The sequence below is a fragment of the Oryctolagus cuniculus genome, chromosome 15, assembly GCF_051225735.1.
Source record: "Oryctolagus cuniculus isolate XC-2025 breed Fujian yellow rabbit chromosome 15, ASM5122573v1, whole genome shotgun sequence".
In the NCBI taxonomy this organism is placed as follows: domain Eukaryota; kingdom Metazoa; phylum Chordata; class Mammalia; order Lagomorpha; family Leporidae; genus Oryctolagus; species Oryctolagus cuniculus.
In genome coordinates, this window is record NC_142881.1 from 29555921 (window position 1) to 29573054 (window position 17134).

At 43.9% G+C, this 17134-nt stretch overlaps 1 long non-coding RNA gene and 1 pseudogene across 6 annotated transcripts in view; one reads left to right on the forward strand and one right to left on the reverse strand.

The window, feature by feature from the left end:
• LOC149121944 (uncharacterized) overlaps positions 1–12395 on the reverse strand; it is a 130735-nt gene extending 118340 nt beyond the window's left edge. For 2 of the 6 annotated variants that reach the window (XR_016222015.1, XR_016222017.1), the window contains exons 1-2: positions 12165–12386; positions 7503–7597 (exon numbers count right to left, since the gene is read on the reverse strand). This is a non-coding gene — a long non-coding RNA (uncharacterized LOC149121944). Of the gene's footprint in view, positions 1–7502; positions 7598–12164 lie in introns of all 6 variants that reach the window. The other 4 variants (XR_016222018.1, XR_016222014.1, XR_016222013.1 and 1 more) reach the window with 4 other exon arrangements.
• LOC100356908 (SS18-like protein 2 pseudogene) lies at positions 461–840 on the forward strand (annotated as a pseudogene).
• Positions 12396–17134: the final 4739 nt, after the last annotated feature.

Consider the following 17134-nt stretch of genomic DNA (forward strand, 5'->3'; position numbering starts at 1 on the left):
TAAAACTTGGAGGGGAAAATGGCCATATTTGAAAACAGCTACAAGGATCAGCACAGAACACAGGATTGTAATTAACAGAGTCATAAAACATAGTAAAGAGGCATGAACTGTCAGTCCTGCTGGAACATGCAGAGTCACATTCTCATATCCTGATTTGTACTTCATATTGTGCCATTGGCAGATATCCTCATTCTCCACAGCACAAAGAGCTGCCACTTCTGACTGAGCCCAGCATTTCAAAATTGGAAACTCTTGGTCACAATCCATCAGCAAATCTGGGTTACTGACCACAATAAAGGTTTCTCCATCTTTACTATGTGGCCAATGATAGCAGTGGTACACAGGCAAAAAAGCTGGGAAACAGTCAACATATTATGAATCTTGTCTGGCACATAAATGAGAACTTCAGGATGCCTTGGACAGATAGTTAGGAGCGTCTATATTAAAATTTTATGAAAGCATCACTACCTCTGTTATGCTTCTCTCTCGTAATGAAGCCAATTCATATGAATCTACAAAAAGTCCTGTTGGGATTTCCTGTTTAATTAAAGAGTCTGGGCCCAGGATCCCCAGGATGTCTGTGGCCTTTGTACCTGACTGGCTGAGGGGCAGTGTGGAAGTCAATTGAGAGACCATCCATCGGCTCCTGGAAGAGAATGACCAGCTCATCCGCTGTATCATGGAGTATCAGAATAAGGGCCAGGTGAATGAGTGTGTCCAGTACCAGCATGTGTCACATAGAAATCTCATTTATCTAGCTACCATTGCAGATGCCAGCCCAGCCAGTACTTCAAAAGCAGAATAATGTTCCAGTTGGCTGTTGCGAAGAGAACTTGAACATAATCCACTTCCTACAAAATGGAGACAGGATCTTTACCAACTCAACTGCCCAAAATGTGAAAGAAACCTCTGTGGCTCTTTTAAAAATATGAAGAAGGTTACTAATGTAACAGTGTCCTCAGTGTAAATACTTATTTTAATAATTAAGCAGATCTCTCAATAGACTGGCTCAGACATCCTTTCCTGAAATGAAAGCATGTTTAGGGGCTGGTGCTTGGCACAGCGGGTTAACGCTCTGGCCTGAAGTGCCGGCATCCCATATGGGCGCCGGTTCTAGTCCCGGCTGCTCCTCTTCCAATCCAGCTCTCTGCTACGGCCTGGGAAAGCAATAGAAGATGGCCCAGGTCCTTGGGCCCCTACACCGATGTGGGAGATCTGGAAGAAGCTCCTGGTTCCTAGCTTCAGATCGGTGCAGCTCTGGCTGTTTGCAGTCATCTGGGGAGTTAACCAATGGATGGAAGACCTCTCTCTGTGTCTCTACTTCTCTCTGTAATTCTGTCTTTCAAATAAATAAAATAAATCTTTAAAAAAAAAAAAAAAAAGCTGGCGCCATGGCTCACTTGGCTAATCCTCCGCCTGCAGCGCCGGCACCCTGGAATCTAGTCCCGGTTGCTCCTCTTTCAGTCCAGCTCTCTGCTGTGGCCCGGGAGGGCAGCGGAGGATGGCCCAAGTGCTTGGGTCCCTGCACCCGCATGGGAGACCAAGAGGAAGCACCTGGCTCCTGGCTTTGGATCGGCGCAGCGCCAGCCGTAGTGGCCATTTGGGGGGTGAACCAACGGAAGGAAGACCTTTCTCTCTGTCTCTCTCTCACTGTCTATAACTCTCTCTCTGTCTCTCTCTCTCACTGTCCAACTCTGCCTGGCAAAAAATTAAAAAAAAAGAAATGAGAGCGTGTTTGGATAACAAACACAGTGAACATCTTCAAGGCTACATTTTTGTTCCAGCCTAAGAAATTTCAATTGAGTGTTGGGTGATCAGCCCCAACCAATCACAGCCTGTTGCCAGGCAGTTTCCAAAGCCATCCAATCACAGCCTGTTGCCAGGCGGTTTCAAATCCATCCAATCACAGCCACTGGCAAGCGAGTGTCAGTTACTCAGGAATGGCTTTGAAACCCACCTGGCAACGGAGCCTGCCTGGCAACAGGCTGTGATTGGATGGCTTTGGAAATTGCCTGGCAACAGGCTGTGATTGGATGGATTTGAAACTGCCTGGAAGCAGGCTGTGATTGGATGGCTTTTTAAACTGCCTGGCAACAGGCTGTGATTGGTTGGGGCATAGACCGCCCCTTGACCAGATTGGCTGGTCTTGGCTATATAAGATGTTGTACCAACTGAAATAAACGAGTCTGCGGGCTGCTCGCCTCAAGCCTGCTTTCACCTGACTCCCCGGGGTCTGTGACTCCGCGCCTCTTGCCCCCATCACACTGCTCCTCTCAGAAAGGAATCCACTGCAACATTGTTGAGAAATCAATGGCAACAACTTAACAAAAAGTATAATGTGCCTCACTTTTCCTTTTGTTAAAATGGGCATAATAATGCTGACTCACATTAAAAGGGCAATTTCTGAGGCATGACTGATTTTTTAGTAAAGCATCTGGTATCCTTCAGCAGGGGAATTCACAAGTCCTAGGTATTCCCACAGTAGCTGTAACCACCACAAAATCCAAATGCTATAAGAGATTGAATGTATCCACTGGATAAGTGATGGATAATTAAAGAAGACATGAGAACGCATCCTCAGTGCCATGAGAACAGTGCAGGACACATTTTCTTTGCTTGGTGGATTTCCCCTTCTTTATGTGGGACAGGAGTTATCTGTGACCTAAGTATAATTTTGCAATAACTTCTATTCCTGGCAACTCTGAGGCTAGTTGTACTGATCTGGCACTGTGCTGGTTCACAATAAAAGGGAAATGAATACAATTGCACCATGTCTGTGAGTTTTGTGGCTGTGATTCAGGCTCCTGGGACCTGCCTCTATGGCCTATCTTCCTGCCTATGTGCTGTGCCTTTAAAAGTAAAAAAGAAGTGGAACCTAAGGGTTGACTCATACCTAGGAACCTGCCCTGCCCTGCTGTTTTGAGGGGTAACTTTAGGTTAAAATCTTGAGCAGCAGGAAACCAGAGTCTGCTGCCATTAGATCAAACTTAACACCTGCTGGCACCTCAGCCTGGGACAGCCAGGTTTTCATGTGTCACATGGTCCCATGGACCCAAGTCAGAGAACCTATGGGAAGAAGGGCACAGGAGAAGCACTGCCTAGGAAAGCCAGTCTTTTTTATCTCTTAAGACAGATAGATTTTCTGGGCCAGTACTATGGTACAGTGGGTTAAAGCCCTGGCCTGCAGTGCCAGCATCCCATATGGGCACCGGTTCAAATCCAGGCTGCTCCACTTTCGATCCAGCACTTTGCTATGGCCTGGGAAAGCAGTAAAAGATAGCCCCTGTACCCACGTAGGAGATCCAGAAGAAGCTCCTAGCTCCTGGCTAGGATCAGCTCAGCTCTGGCCATTACAGCTATCTGGGGAGTGAACCAGCAGATGGAAGACCTTTCTCTGGCTCTACCTCTCTCTGTCCCTCTGTCTTTTGAATAAATAAAATAAACCTTTTAAAAAAGGATAGATTTTCATTTACTGATTGATTGATATATTTATTTGAAAGGCAGAGTGACACAGAGAGATCTTCCATCTGGTGGTTAACTTCCCAAATGCTTCCAAGAGCCAGGGCTGGGTCAGGCCAGAACCAGGAATCAGAGAAACCATTCAGATCTCCCACATGTGTGGCAGGGACCTAAATATTTGGACCATTATCTCCTGCCTTCCCAAATGAGAACTTCCATGCTTCAGATATATTATATATATATATATATATATATATATACCATCAAGAAAGTGAAAAAGGAATCCATCCATAATGGGAGAAAATGTTCCAAATAACATATCTGTAAAGGACTAACACCAAAACATAAAAGGAATGTTTGCAATTCAACCAACTTAAAAATAGATGAAATATTTAAATAGACATTTCTCCCAAGAAGACAAATATCCAATAAACACATGAAGAGATAACATTATTAACAACAGTATTAACTATCAAGGAAATACCAAAATGAGATGCCACTTTATACCCACTGCAATGGCTATTATTGTTGTAAATAGCTAATAATAAGTGTTTGTAAGGATATGGAAGAATTAGAATCCTCATATATTCTTGGTAGGACACTAAATGTTACAGTTTTAAAGGACATTTGCAATTCCTCAAAAGGTTAAAAACATAGAGGTACCATGTGACTTTAGCAATTCTACTTCTAGAACTAAAAATATATGTATGCACAACTTGTACACGAATGTTTATAGCCGCATTATGTAACAGCCAAAAAGTAGCAACAAGCTCAGGGTCCATCAACAGGTGAATAAGCACAATGTGGTGTGTGTGTGTGTGTGTGTGTGTGTGTATAGAATTCTTCAGGAATAAAAAAGGATAAAATCCTGATACACTATAATATGGATGAACCTTGAAAATGTTACTCTAAGGCAAAGCAGTCAGACAGAAAAGACCACATATTGATTGTGTGATTAAATTTATATGGAATGTCTAGAATAAGCAAACCTAGAAAAAAAGGTCAGATTGGTAACTGGCAAAGGTTAGAGGGAGGGGAATGGAGTGTGACCACTAAGGCACATGGCTTTGCCGGGAGTGAGGAAAAGGCACTGAAGTTAATTCTAGTGAGGTTGTACCACACTGTAAATATACTAAAGGTAACTGAATCATACACCTTAAAAGAGTGATTCTATGGCACAGGGAATATACCTCAATTTAAAAATGGTAATGTTTTTACTATTAGTTGCAGCTGAGACTTAAACCTGAATATATTAAGGAGGTATTGATTAAAGGAAGCACTTCATTTTCTTAATTATACATTGTTGTAGTCTCTAGTCTCAGAAATCCAGGGGACCAAGATAAGCCACATGAGAAAAGGCAACTGCTATAAACTAAAGAGTCTAAAATGATAATCTGGCTCTACCACATCACAGAAAAACCCAAATAGTATGCTCTACATTAAAGTGGTTACAGCATTGCATAAACACAAATCACACTTCCTTTTGAGCAAGAAACCCATGTCCTGTCCCACCAGACCTGTGGGTGCCATGGTAATAACAAGAGTTACTGCATCCAGGCACTGCGCCATGTGCGCAGTATCTCACTGGATCAGAGCAGGAGCTATTAGTGCCTCCTTTTACTGCTGAGGTACCTGAATTCCCTCAGTGAGAAAGCTGTGAGGAGTGAGCCATTCTGTGATCTGGCTCCAGAACTGTGGTCCTAGCACCTGGCTCTCCTGGGTGTGGAGAAGGTGACAAACTAGTTAAGCCACCTCATCTCTCATATGTCCAAGCATATGCCCAGTGACACTCAGTAATGCTCAGGGATAACTCCTGGTGGTGTGACCCCTCCTTGAGTAGCAAGGGCAAAGAGCTTAACTCATGCATGAACTGCAGATGCCTCCTCTGCCAGGAAGACCCAACTCACTCCACCTGGTGACCCATCTTCATCCTCAGCCACACCTGACTGTTAAGCTGTCTTGTCAAACCACACCTACCTTGACATTTCCTAATTCCCAAGTCATACCCCACCCTCCTGTCAGTCTTGCAGGCAGGAACCTTAATAGCATCATCCTATTTTAGAAATGATTCCCTGTGCCTCAACTGTTATAACTCAATGAAGAGCTGGAAAGATCTCATGTCTTGTTCAAATTCTGTCTGTGAGACTCTTTGTGAAGTGTCACTCAGAGTGGGAGCTCTATTCTGTGGCCTAGAGTTAACTCTGTATGCTACAGGCAAAACGCTGACCACTGTAAACAGACTCTGGGGCAAGCGCCACAGTCCCTAATCCCAGGCTCCAGAAAGCTGACATTCTATACTGGGGTTGCTGTAAGCACAAGCCTTTCCTCTTTGTAAACTCCAGTCGCTCCTCGCCCACCAGGTTCTGCCTCTCACCCCACACCCAGGCCACAGAGGGATCCCAGGGGCTCAGGATATGCGCTGTTGACTCACAGGACCTTCTCAGAGGGGCCATAGGGACCTCTCCCTTTAAACCATTTCCCAAAGGAACCAGTGAGCAGCCAGGGTGTGGTCAGATTTTAAAAAGTTTGTAAACCAAAAGAGGAAATGTGCAAACAAGGAAAAAGAACATGAATGACCATAGGGGTATTTTTATTCTTTGTTCATGGCTGTATTTTTATTCTTTTCTTAGATAATTCTGGGCAGCATGATAGACTAGTCTGTTTCAGATTTTATACACACACACCCTGATATAAACACATTTATATTTTTTAATTGAACTGTAACTAATACAATATAAAAGCAACCATTTTAAAGCAAACAATTCTATGGCATTTGCTATATTGTGAAATCACCAACTCTAGCTCCAAAATGTTTTCATTACCCCAAAGACCCAAAGAAAACCCCATGGACATTCAACAGTGGCTCCACATCTTGTCCCCTTCCCTTCCCCTGGACATCAATATCTGCTACTACTATGTCTTTCCCTATCCTGCATATTTCACTGAGACCCATAACACAATAAGTGACTTTTTTCCAGTTTCCTTAAGCATAAAGCTTTCAATGCACAGGGATCAGTACTGCATGCCTTTCACTGCCTACTGCTACCCCCCTGTGTGCTGGTACCACTGGTGGTTTACAAGTTCATCCACTGACCATTTAAGTTCTCACCACCTTTTTGCTACTGTGAACAGTGCTGCTATGGACACCTGCCTGCAATTCACTCGGGTATCTACCTAGGCGTGGAGGGCTGGGACACACGGTTATTCTGTGTTTAATGTCTCCAAAGGGGCTGACCCCACTGGCACCACACCAGCAACGCACCAGGTCACCCCTGCTCCTTCATGTGGACACATCTGTCCCTTTCTCCTCCCTACCCCCAAGGAAGCCCGTCCCCAGACTGCCCTTCTCCCTGGGGTAGAGGGTGGCCACATGGCACCTCTGCCAGAAAGGTTCTCCCGGGGCCAAAGCGTCCACTCTCACTTTTTTCACCATAGGGCCTAGGGAGCCGGGGCAGGCCAGGCCATGAACCCCCTCCCTGTGGTCACTTGGGCACAGCCACAACAGCCACCCACGTGGCTATAACACCATGCCCCAGCCACCTCCAACACCTCTGTCCACACACAGATCCACACCAAACTCTCCCAAACACGCAAGGCCCAGTGCACAAAGCCAGCGGCTCTGCGTGGAAGCCATGGGCCAGCGGCAGCCAGGCGGGTGGGCACGCAGCACTCAGCCCACTGAACATCCCCAAGCCACTGCCTGCCTGGCTCTCGCCCAGCCCCCTCTGCTGAGGGCGGGCCTGTCTGAGCCTGGCTGGCGGCCAGCAGGAGCCTTGAGGACAGGCGCGCGCCCCGCCCCTCCCACCGGGGTTACTGTCAGTCACAGACCCAGGTCCTGCAAGCTACTGACACACAAGCCAGCCAACAGCGCCTGACCCGGCGGAGCCAATCAGCAGCCGCCAAGCTTGTCTGATTCCGTCTGCTCCAACCAGGAGGCGCGATCGTTCCAGCCTCCCGCTCCTGTGAAGCACCAGGGCCTGGTGGCATTTTTCCTTTCAGGGTGTCTGCCTCAGGCGCTACTCTCCCAGCCCAGCGTTACCTACCGCTCAGTGTGGGGGCCGCCTGCAGTCCACAAGCGAAGTTTCAGGCGCATCGGAATGGAGAAGGGGCTGCTTGCCAGCAGACAGCTGTGGTTTCTCTGTGGGAGGAAATGGAGAGAGCTTTAGCCTTTCTGACTGGCCGCCCCTGCCTGAAATGACCTCCTTAATGGGCCTTGTCCTACAGCTGCCCTTGAGGTAGGGTAGCCCTTGTTAGCCAGGACAGGCCCGTGGCAGAGCTGCTGCTGCTGCTTATTTTAAATGTTTTAAGAACTGACTTGCAAAACTTGTAGATAGTTATGAAATACCACCTGATGTTTTCATACACACACACACACACACACACACACACGGGTTTTTTTTTTTTTTTTTGGAAGGTTTTTATTTAATGAATACAAATTTTCATATGTACAGCTTTTAGAGATATAGTGTTTCTTCCCCCCATTCCCGCCCTTCCACCCGCACTCCCATCCCACCTCCCACTCCCTCTCCCATTCCATTTTCCATTAAGATTCGTTTTTCATTGACTTTATATACAAAAGACCAACTCTTTACTAAGGAGAGATTTCAACTATTTGCAGACTCACAAAGTATAAAGTATAGTTTGAAGACTAGTTTTACCATTAATTCTCATAGTACAACTCATTAAGAACAGAGGTCCAGCATGGGGAGCAAGTGCACAGTGATTCCTGTTGTTGATTTAACAACTGACACTCTTATTTATGACATCAGTGATCACACACAGACATGTTAATTGCCAGGCAGGGTAAACACATTTATCTCCTCAAACACTTATATTTCATTATGTCAAAAACATTCAAAAGCCTTTAAAAAAAAAAAAAAACACTTGGGCCAGCTCTGTGGCATAGCAGGTAAAGCTACCACTTGTAGTGCCTGCATCCCATATGGGCACTGGTTCAAGTCCCTGCTACTCCACTTCTGATGCAGCTCCTTGCTATGGTCTGGGCAAGCAGTGGAAAACGGCCCAAGTACTTGGGCCCCTGCATCGACGTGGGAAACCTGGAAGAAGCTCCTGGCTTCCTGATAGGCTCGGCTCCAGCTATTGCAGCCATTTGAGGAGTGAACTAGCCTCTGCCTTTGTAACTCCACCTTTCAAATAAATCTTAAAAAAACACAATCATTAAGTTTTTGTTTATTTGAAAAGCAGAGAATAGAGAAAGATCTGCTGGTTTACTCACCAAATACCTGCTATAGCCAGGGCTTGGGTACAGGGAAGCCAGGAGCCCAGAACTCAATCTAGGTCTCCCTGGTCCAACTACTTGAGCCATTATGTGTTGCCTTGGGTGCCCATAAGAGGAAGCTGGAATCAGATAGACCCCAGGATTGGATCCCAGGCACTCAGATATGGGATGTGGACATCCCAAGTGACTTCTTAATCCCTGTGCCAAACACCTGCCCCAAATTATCCTCACTTCTAATCATCCTACTAAGCAGAACACTAGAACTTCTTTAACCATAACTCAGTACCAATTAAGCAAATTTTCCCCATCCCTCCCTTCCCCTCACTCTCCTGAGCCTCTGTTTATCACCATTATACTCGCTCAACTTCCGTGAGATCAACTTTCCTTCCTACAATCCACATCTTGGTGAGGCTGTGGGATAGTCTTTTCTGTGCGTGGCTTTTTTTTTTTTTTTTTTTTTTCACTTAATCTAATAACCTTCATTTCCATTCAGGTACTTCCAAGTAACAAGACTTCATTATTTTTTGCAGCTGAACAGTATTCCATTGTGTTTATGTATATATAACATTTAGGTTCTTTCCGTTTTTTGCTATTGTGAATAGTGCTGTAATAAACATGGGAATGTAGGTGTCTCTTCAACAGAGTGATTTCATTTCCCTTGGATGTATATACAGGAGTGGGATTGCTGGATAATATGGGAGTCCTATTCTTAGTTTCTTGAGAACTCATAGTATTTTCCACAACAGTTAATTTACATTCTCAGCGACAGTTACAAGAGTTGCCATTTCTCTATACCTCATCAGCACATGGTATCTTTTGTCTTTTTGATAATAGCCAATACAATTGAAATGATACTTGTCTGTGGTTTTGAATTGTATTTCCTTGATTAGTGATGTTGAGTATTATTTTTTCATGTATCTGTTGGCCTTCTGTACATCTTCCTTTGAAAAATGTCTGGGGCCAGTGCTGTGGCGTAGTAGGTTAAGCCTCTGCCCACAATGCCGGCATACCATACAGATGCTGGTTCAAGTCCTGGTTGCTCCAGTTCTGATCCAGCTCTTTGCTAATGGCCCGGGAAAGCAGTGGAAGATGGCCCAAGTGCTAGGGCTCCTGCCATTCCATTCTCCTGGCTTGCGTCCAGCTCTGGCTCTTGCAACCAGCTGAGGAGTGAACCAGCGAATGGAAGGCCTCTCTCTTTCCCTCTCTCTACAACTTTGCTTCTCTAATAATCTTTTTTAAAAATGTCTTTACTGCATTAAATTGGGAGTATTTTTGTGATGGTGGGGTTTTGTTGTTGTGTTGTTTGAATTCCTCTTATATTCTGGTTATCAACTCCTTGTCAGATGTTCAGCTTGCAGATGTTTCCTCCCTTTCTGCAGGCTCTCTCTTCACTCTGTCAATGGATCCCTTTGCTGTGCAGAAGCTCTTTAGTTTGATGAAATCCCCTTTGTCTATTTTTGCTTTTGTTTCCTTTGCTTTTGGGTTCTTATCCAAAAAATCCTTGACCATTGCAATGTTCTGAAGCATTTCCCTTATGTTTTCTTCTAGTAGTTTCACAGTTTCAGGTCTTGCATTTAGGTCTTTAATCCATTTTGAATTGATTTTGTACAAGTGAAAGACAGATGTTACCCACTTGCTTGTTACATATGGCCTCAGTTATGTTAGAGTGTGTTCCTTCTTCACGTAATTTTTTCCATGTTATTTTCTTGAAGGAATGTTGGATTTTATCAAATGCCCTTTCTGCAAGTACTGAAATGATCAGAGGATTTCTGTCTTTCATTCTGTTGATGTGAGGTGTCATATTTATTGATTTGTGTATGTTGAACCATCCTTGCATCCAGGGGATGAATCACTTGATCATGATGAATAATCTTTTTAACGTGTTGTTGGGTTCAATTTGCTATTATTTTGTCAAGGATCTCTGCATCTGTATTCACCAAGGACACTGGCCTATAGTTTTCTTCTTCTGTTATGTCCTTGTCTGATTTTGGTATCAAAGTAATGCTTGGTCTCCTAGAGAATTTGAAGTACTTCCTCCTCTATTATAGATTTTACTTTGTGGTTACCATGAGGTTTACAGAAAACATTTTTTGATTACAACAAGCTATTTTGAAATGATAGTAACTGGACATTGATTATAAAGAGGAAAAGAAACTCAAAAAGCAAGAGTTAACAGATAATATTAATAAAGACCTATACATTTGCACTCCATTCCTTCCCACATTTTGAATTTGTGATGCCCCATTTTACATCTTTGTATATTGCCTGTCTCTAATTGTATTAATAATTATATAGCTATTCTCACTTGTAGTTTTTTTTAGCTTTAATACTAAAGATATGGTTTACAAACCTTGTTTATGATATTAGAGCATTCTGAATTTGCCTATAGTCACTCTTACCAGTGATCCTTTTACTTTCTTACTCATTCACATCTCTTCCTTTAGCAATTCTGGTAAGACAGGTCTGGTAGCAATAAATTCTCTCAGCTTTTGTTCACCTGGGAATGTGTTAATCTCTCTTTCGTATCTAAAGGATAGCTTTGCTGGAAACAGTATTTTTGGTTAGCATTTCTTTCTTTCAGTGCTGTGAAGGTCTCCTGGCCTATAAGGTTTCTGCTGAGACATCTGCAGTCAGAACTATTTGCTGCTGAGGCAGACTCACAGCCTGAGGCCACTCCAACTGGCCGCAGGCTATGCTGGCTGGGTTATAAGCCAATTAACTAGGCCTATGGCACTCCAGCTGGCACTATCCCATAATGCACTGGTTCGGGGAATGGGGACCACTAGGATCTGCCTAATGTTGGGTTTTGCCATCCCAGCACTGAGTCAAAGACACAATCCTGTGGTTTCTCACTTTCTGCCGAAAGCTGGGGGAGGGGTAATAAAGGCAGCCCTTTGGCTGCCCAGGCCAGCACTATGCCAGGTCACACCTGTGTCGTTCCGTCACCAGGCCTACGTGCAACTGGAGGTGATACAGGCCAAATGAGTCCCCTTCACTGGGGTGCAGGTCTCTGTCTGATGCTGGGGCTAGTCTGGAGCTCTGTGTGCCAGCACTGGGCCCAGAGAAGAGGAGCTTTGGACTCTTACAAGTGCTGTTTCTGTGGCCCCACACTAGCTCTGAGGCAAAATCCTGAGTTCCCTGTCCTGGTCTACTTCCCAGCAGCTGCAGGCTTTGCTCCACTGTCTGTCAGGAGCGTTTGTGGTAGGATGTGTCCCTTGGATGCCTAGCTAAGGAAGGCCTAAAGACTCAGCCTACAGGTACACTTTTGGGAGAGTGGGGCCTCGTTTGGCTCTGGTTTTTCTCATGACAGGCTTGTCCCTGCTTTTTAAATCTACGGTCTGCACTCAATTCCCTCTCCCACTATAGCAGGAGGTGAGACGTTTCCACAGCTGCAACCACTTGGAGCTGGGGAAGGGGCGCCGCTCGCGACTTTCCTTCTTGCCTTCCTTAGCGTGACTTTTCTTACTTTCATACTCACGCCAGGTCCCGTGGTCTCTCATCTGGCTCCTGTAGCTCTCCTGGAGACAAACTGGAGCATGAAGAGTCGTTCAAATTTGTCTCTGGGAAGTCACTGGAGCATCTCTCTCAGACACCATCTTGCTCTGCCCCGTCAGATTATAACGGAGCTGCAATGCGTCTGTTGCGTGATGACGTCATAGGCACCGCAAGGTCACAGGGCAACGTATTACTTGTTTGTGGGGATGGTGGGGCTGCCAGGCCTGCATAAGTATAGCATGTGCAGTTAGGAACATGTTGATAATGATAATAAGTGACTATATCACTTGTCTATGTAGGTATTATACTTTCCATCATTATTTCAGTGTATGCTTTTTCTACTTATAAAAGGAAAATGTCAGATGTTAGGCAGTTAACTTCAGGGGTGCGAATTCCTGTTGCAGAAGGTGGCACTGTTATCACAGGGGATGACAGCTCCATGCCTGCTGTTGCCCCTGGCAACCTTCCTGTGGGACAAGATGTGGAGGCAGAAGGCAGGGATATCCATGATCCTGACACTGTGTTGGCCCCAGCTAACCTGTGTGTGTATTAGTTTTTAACAAAAAAAAAATTAAAAAGACATTAAACATTGTTAAAACAAGAAAAAGCTTATAAAGTAAGGATGTAAAGGAAATGAATGTTTTTGTACAGATGTACAGGTGTTTGTGTTTTAAACTGAGATGAGTCAAAAAGTTAAGAAAATCTTTAAAAAGTTTATAAAGTAAAAAAGTTACAGCAAGCTAACTTTAATATATTATGGAAGAAGGAACAGTGTTTTATAACTTGAATGCAGCCTAAGTGTACAGTGTTTATAAAGTTTGCAGTGTAGACAGTACTGTCTTACACCTGCACATCACTCACCATTCACTAATTGATTCACACAGAGCAATTTCCAGTCCTGCAAGATCTATTCATGGCCTATACAGCTTCATCTTTTTTTAAGAAATTAATTAATTAAAGTTTTTGGAAGGCAGGATTACAGAGAGAGAGGGAGAGAGAGAGAGAGCTCTTTCATCTGCTGGTTCACTCACCAAATGACTGCAATGGCCAGGGCTGGGCCAGAATGAAGCCAGGAACCTGCAATTCCTCCAAGTCTCCCATGTGGGTGCAGGGGCCCATGCACTTGGGCCATTTTCCACTGCTTTTCCAGCTGCTTTAGCAAGGAGCTGGATCAGAAGCAGCGCACCTGGGACTTGAACCAGCACCTGTATGGAATGCTGGCATCGTAAGTGGCAGCTTAACCCACCTGGCTACAACACCATTCCCAGATTGATCTTTTATACCATATTTTGACTGTACTTTTCTTCTATTTAAATTTAAATACACAAACATCATTGTTACAATCATATACAATATTGAGTACAGTATCATGCTGTATAGGTTTGCAATCCAGGAGCAGGCTAGCCCTTAGAGCTTGGTGTGTAGTAGACTATCCCACCTAGGTCTGTGTGAGTCCACTCTGTGATGTTTATACAATGATGAAATTGCCTGACAGCACATTTCTCACTGTATACCCAGTTGATAATTGATGCATGACTGTATGTACCTTATTCGTTTCTCAGAAAAGTATGCTAAGGTTCCATGATAGCTGTACAGTTAACAAAAAAAATTCCTTCTTGCATTTCTACCTTTGCTTTTCCTTTATAAATTCTGGAAGTCAGTCACCAGAAAGACCAAGTGATTAGAGGGTTAGGACTTTTCACCCGGGGAACTGACTTCTGGAAAGGGAGGGCCTGGAGACTGAACTCTATAAAAAGTCTTGAGCAACATGATGTTTTGAGCTTCTGAGTTTCTAAATGGAAGCTGGGCAGATGGTACTCTGAGAGGGCGTGGCAGCGCCAAAGCCTCCCACTCCCACACACACTTTACCCTAAGCATCTCTTTCATCTACCTGTTCCTGCATTGTATCTCTCAAAGTAAATCAGCAAATATATAATGCATCTCCCTGAGTTCTGGGAGTCATTCTAGCAAATTATCAAGCCCGTGGAGGGGGAAGGGGAACCCCTGGTTTCTGCATGGTCGGGACTGGAAGTTTAGTCTCTACTTTGCGTCTGGTGTTGGGGCCGTCCTAGGGGACTGAGCCCTCAATTTGTGGGATCTGAAGCTAACTGGCAAACAGCGTCATTACTGAATTAAACTGTAGATTGAATTAGACCCAGATGGAGTGCACAGAGTTGGAGAATTGTGTGATGTGGAAGAACCCATCCACCTGGTATCACACTGTTATCTAAGAGTGTAGGGAAACAGGATGTTTTCCCAGGATTTGCCTGTTTTCCTTCTTCTCCCCTCCAATTTTTTTTAGGTCTGTATCTTGTAAACAGCGTATGGCTGTGAATCAGAGTTTCTATTTTTCAACCAATCTGTGGACCTACACTTTAATATGGGAGTTGAATTATTTCAAATGTGATTATTATTGACTTTGGGATGTACCCACCTGCCTTATTTTGTCTGTTTCTCAAGCATTCTTATTGTTGCTGCTTCTTCATCACCATTCTCATCACTTGTCTCGTGAGTTGGCTCCATGTTTCTTCTCTAGCTATTTAAAAGTTCTATCATCTTAATCCTATTCTTTAGCAGTTACCCTTAGATTTCCTTTATAATTTTCTGTTGACACAGAAGGTTAATCCACGTCTGTATCCTTTTCCTGAACAAGATGATAACCTTAGTGTGCTTTATCCTTTCCCTATCTCAGTCTTCCCCATGTGACCATCTTGACAGCTTTTTGTCTTTGCAAATCTTCTAGCAGTTCTGGTGACACTTTCTTCCTGCTGATCAGGCTTCATTCTCTCTCCCCACCACCCAGCACTTCATAAGCATTTACAAGTGTCAGCTTTAATTCTTGTGGAATAAAGCATATAGCTTTAGGTAAGTATTGTTATCACTCAATAATAAAAAGTTGTGTCCAAGGGGTGGGCATTTGGTCTAGCCGTTAATATGCCTACATCCCATATCAGAGTACCTGGTTTGATGCAGAACTTCAATTCCTGGATCCAGCCTCCTGACACTGCAGACATCAGGAGGTGGCAGAGTTGGCTCAGTTAATTGGACTCCTGTCACTCATGTGGAAGACCTGGATTGAGTTCCAACATCTTGGCTTTGACTTTGCTTAGTTTAGACCACTGTAGTCATTTGAGGAGTGAGAACCAGTAGATAGGAACTCTCTCTCTCTCTCTCTCTCTCTGCCTTTCAAGTTAAAAAAAAAAGGGTATGTCCAATTTTTTGTATGTTCTTAGTCCCTAGGTGAGGAGGTTCACTTGTTTATCTTCCTCTTATTTCCCAATAGGACTGTCAGTCACTTTTACACTGTGATAAAACTGATGAACACAGACCATGAGGTAATAATGATTTATTGTTCATCATTAATCCTGTTCCTCATGGACCATACTCTGTAACTGATCTTTACATACACATCTGCATTCACACAAGAACTTATGAGGACCTGTTGTACTGAACAATTTTAGTTGCCTTTTCCCAACTGTAAGTTTCCATTGTCCTGGAGGACTGTACAAACAGGATTACTGCTACCATTACATCATCAGGTGCCTCAGTGTTCTTGGGGCCTACCCTGACTCAAGTCTGAGAAAGACTTTTCTTCCTTCAGTTTGGCCCCAAGTCCTTCAGTAGTAAAATAAAATAAATGTTTGAGAAGTTAAAGAATAAAAATTGAAACCATAGAAAGGAATAAATTTAAAGAACACAGAATTTCTACTAGTGACTAAAATGTGCTGAACAGTTCCTGAACAGTTCCATAACCCTATAAAGGGGTGTACATGAATTAGGCCATTTCATTCCCACAACTCTATGAGGTATGCAGAAGCCATATTGGCCTCCTTTATGGGTGCAGCACCTGAGGCTTATAGAGACAAGGTGAGATGCCCAGGTTTACACAGTGTACTTTAGGGGTGAGCATTGGGCATAGCCATTAAGATGCTGCTCGGGATGCCCTCATCCCATATCAGAGCACATAGATCCAAATCCTGACTCTGCTTCTTATTCCAGCTTCCTGTTAATGTGTACCCTGAGAGGCAGCAGATGATGGTTCAAGTACTTAGTTCCCTGTCACCCACAGGAGAGACATGGTTGGCTTCTGGCTTTGGCCTGGTTCTGCCCTGACAGTTGAATTGACTAGGGGAGTGAACCAGCAGATGGAAAATAACCCTCTTCCTCTCTGTTTCTCTTTCAAATGAAAGCATCATTTGTCTGTATTGACAGTCCTTCTAGCTAATGAAATACTAAGAGCTTTTAATGAATTAATACTGCATTTGCCTGAAGAAGTTACCAAGGTTACTGACTTTTAGAAATCCTTATGCACCCCATAGGGTAAGAAGACACTAACACAACAGTGTTGCAGATCAAACACCAGTGTTGTTTCGGCCAAAACTGAGGTCTATATTTCAGTGCCACAAAATAAACTTACTCATACTCAGAACAACATAGAGCATAGAGGCATGGCACAAAAGAGGAATGTTTAACAGAGAATGCTCGTGTCAGTGTATGCTGAATCCTAGGAAAGTATCAAAGAGAGCAGTGCCAATGAGGAGATGAATGTGCACATGTTCTCCAAGGAGAGAAAAGGAGCAGCTGTTCACTAAGATGCAACACTTTGAGAATGAAGGTAATGAGCACGAAAGCTGACCAGCTCTTAGAGATTCCCTCTGTGTACCTGCCCAAAATGCACCCCCATAATCTACTTTTCATATGTTAAATCTTTGTCTTAAAAATTTTTTTTCTGTTCACTGTGTATTTTTTTCTGTGCACAGTTCATTGTGCTGTGTATTTCACCTTTGCATTGTTTCCAAATGATACAGATACAAATTGTGGACTTTAGAGAGGGCTCACGCCTTTTATGCATTTGTGAAAGTACATTACTGCAACCCTGAGTGTAAGCACTGTGCCTATACACAAAATGTTGAAACTTCCCCCCAAAATGAAGAGATATCC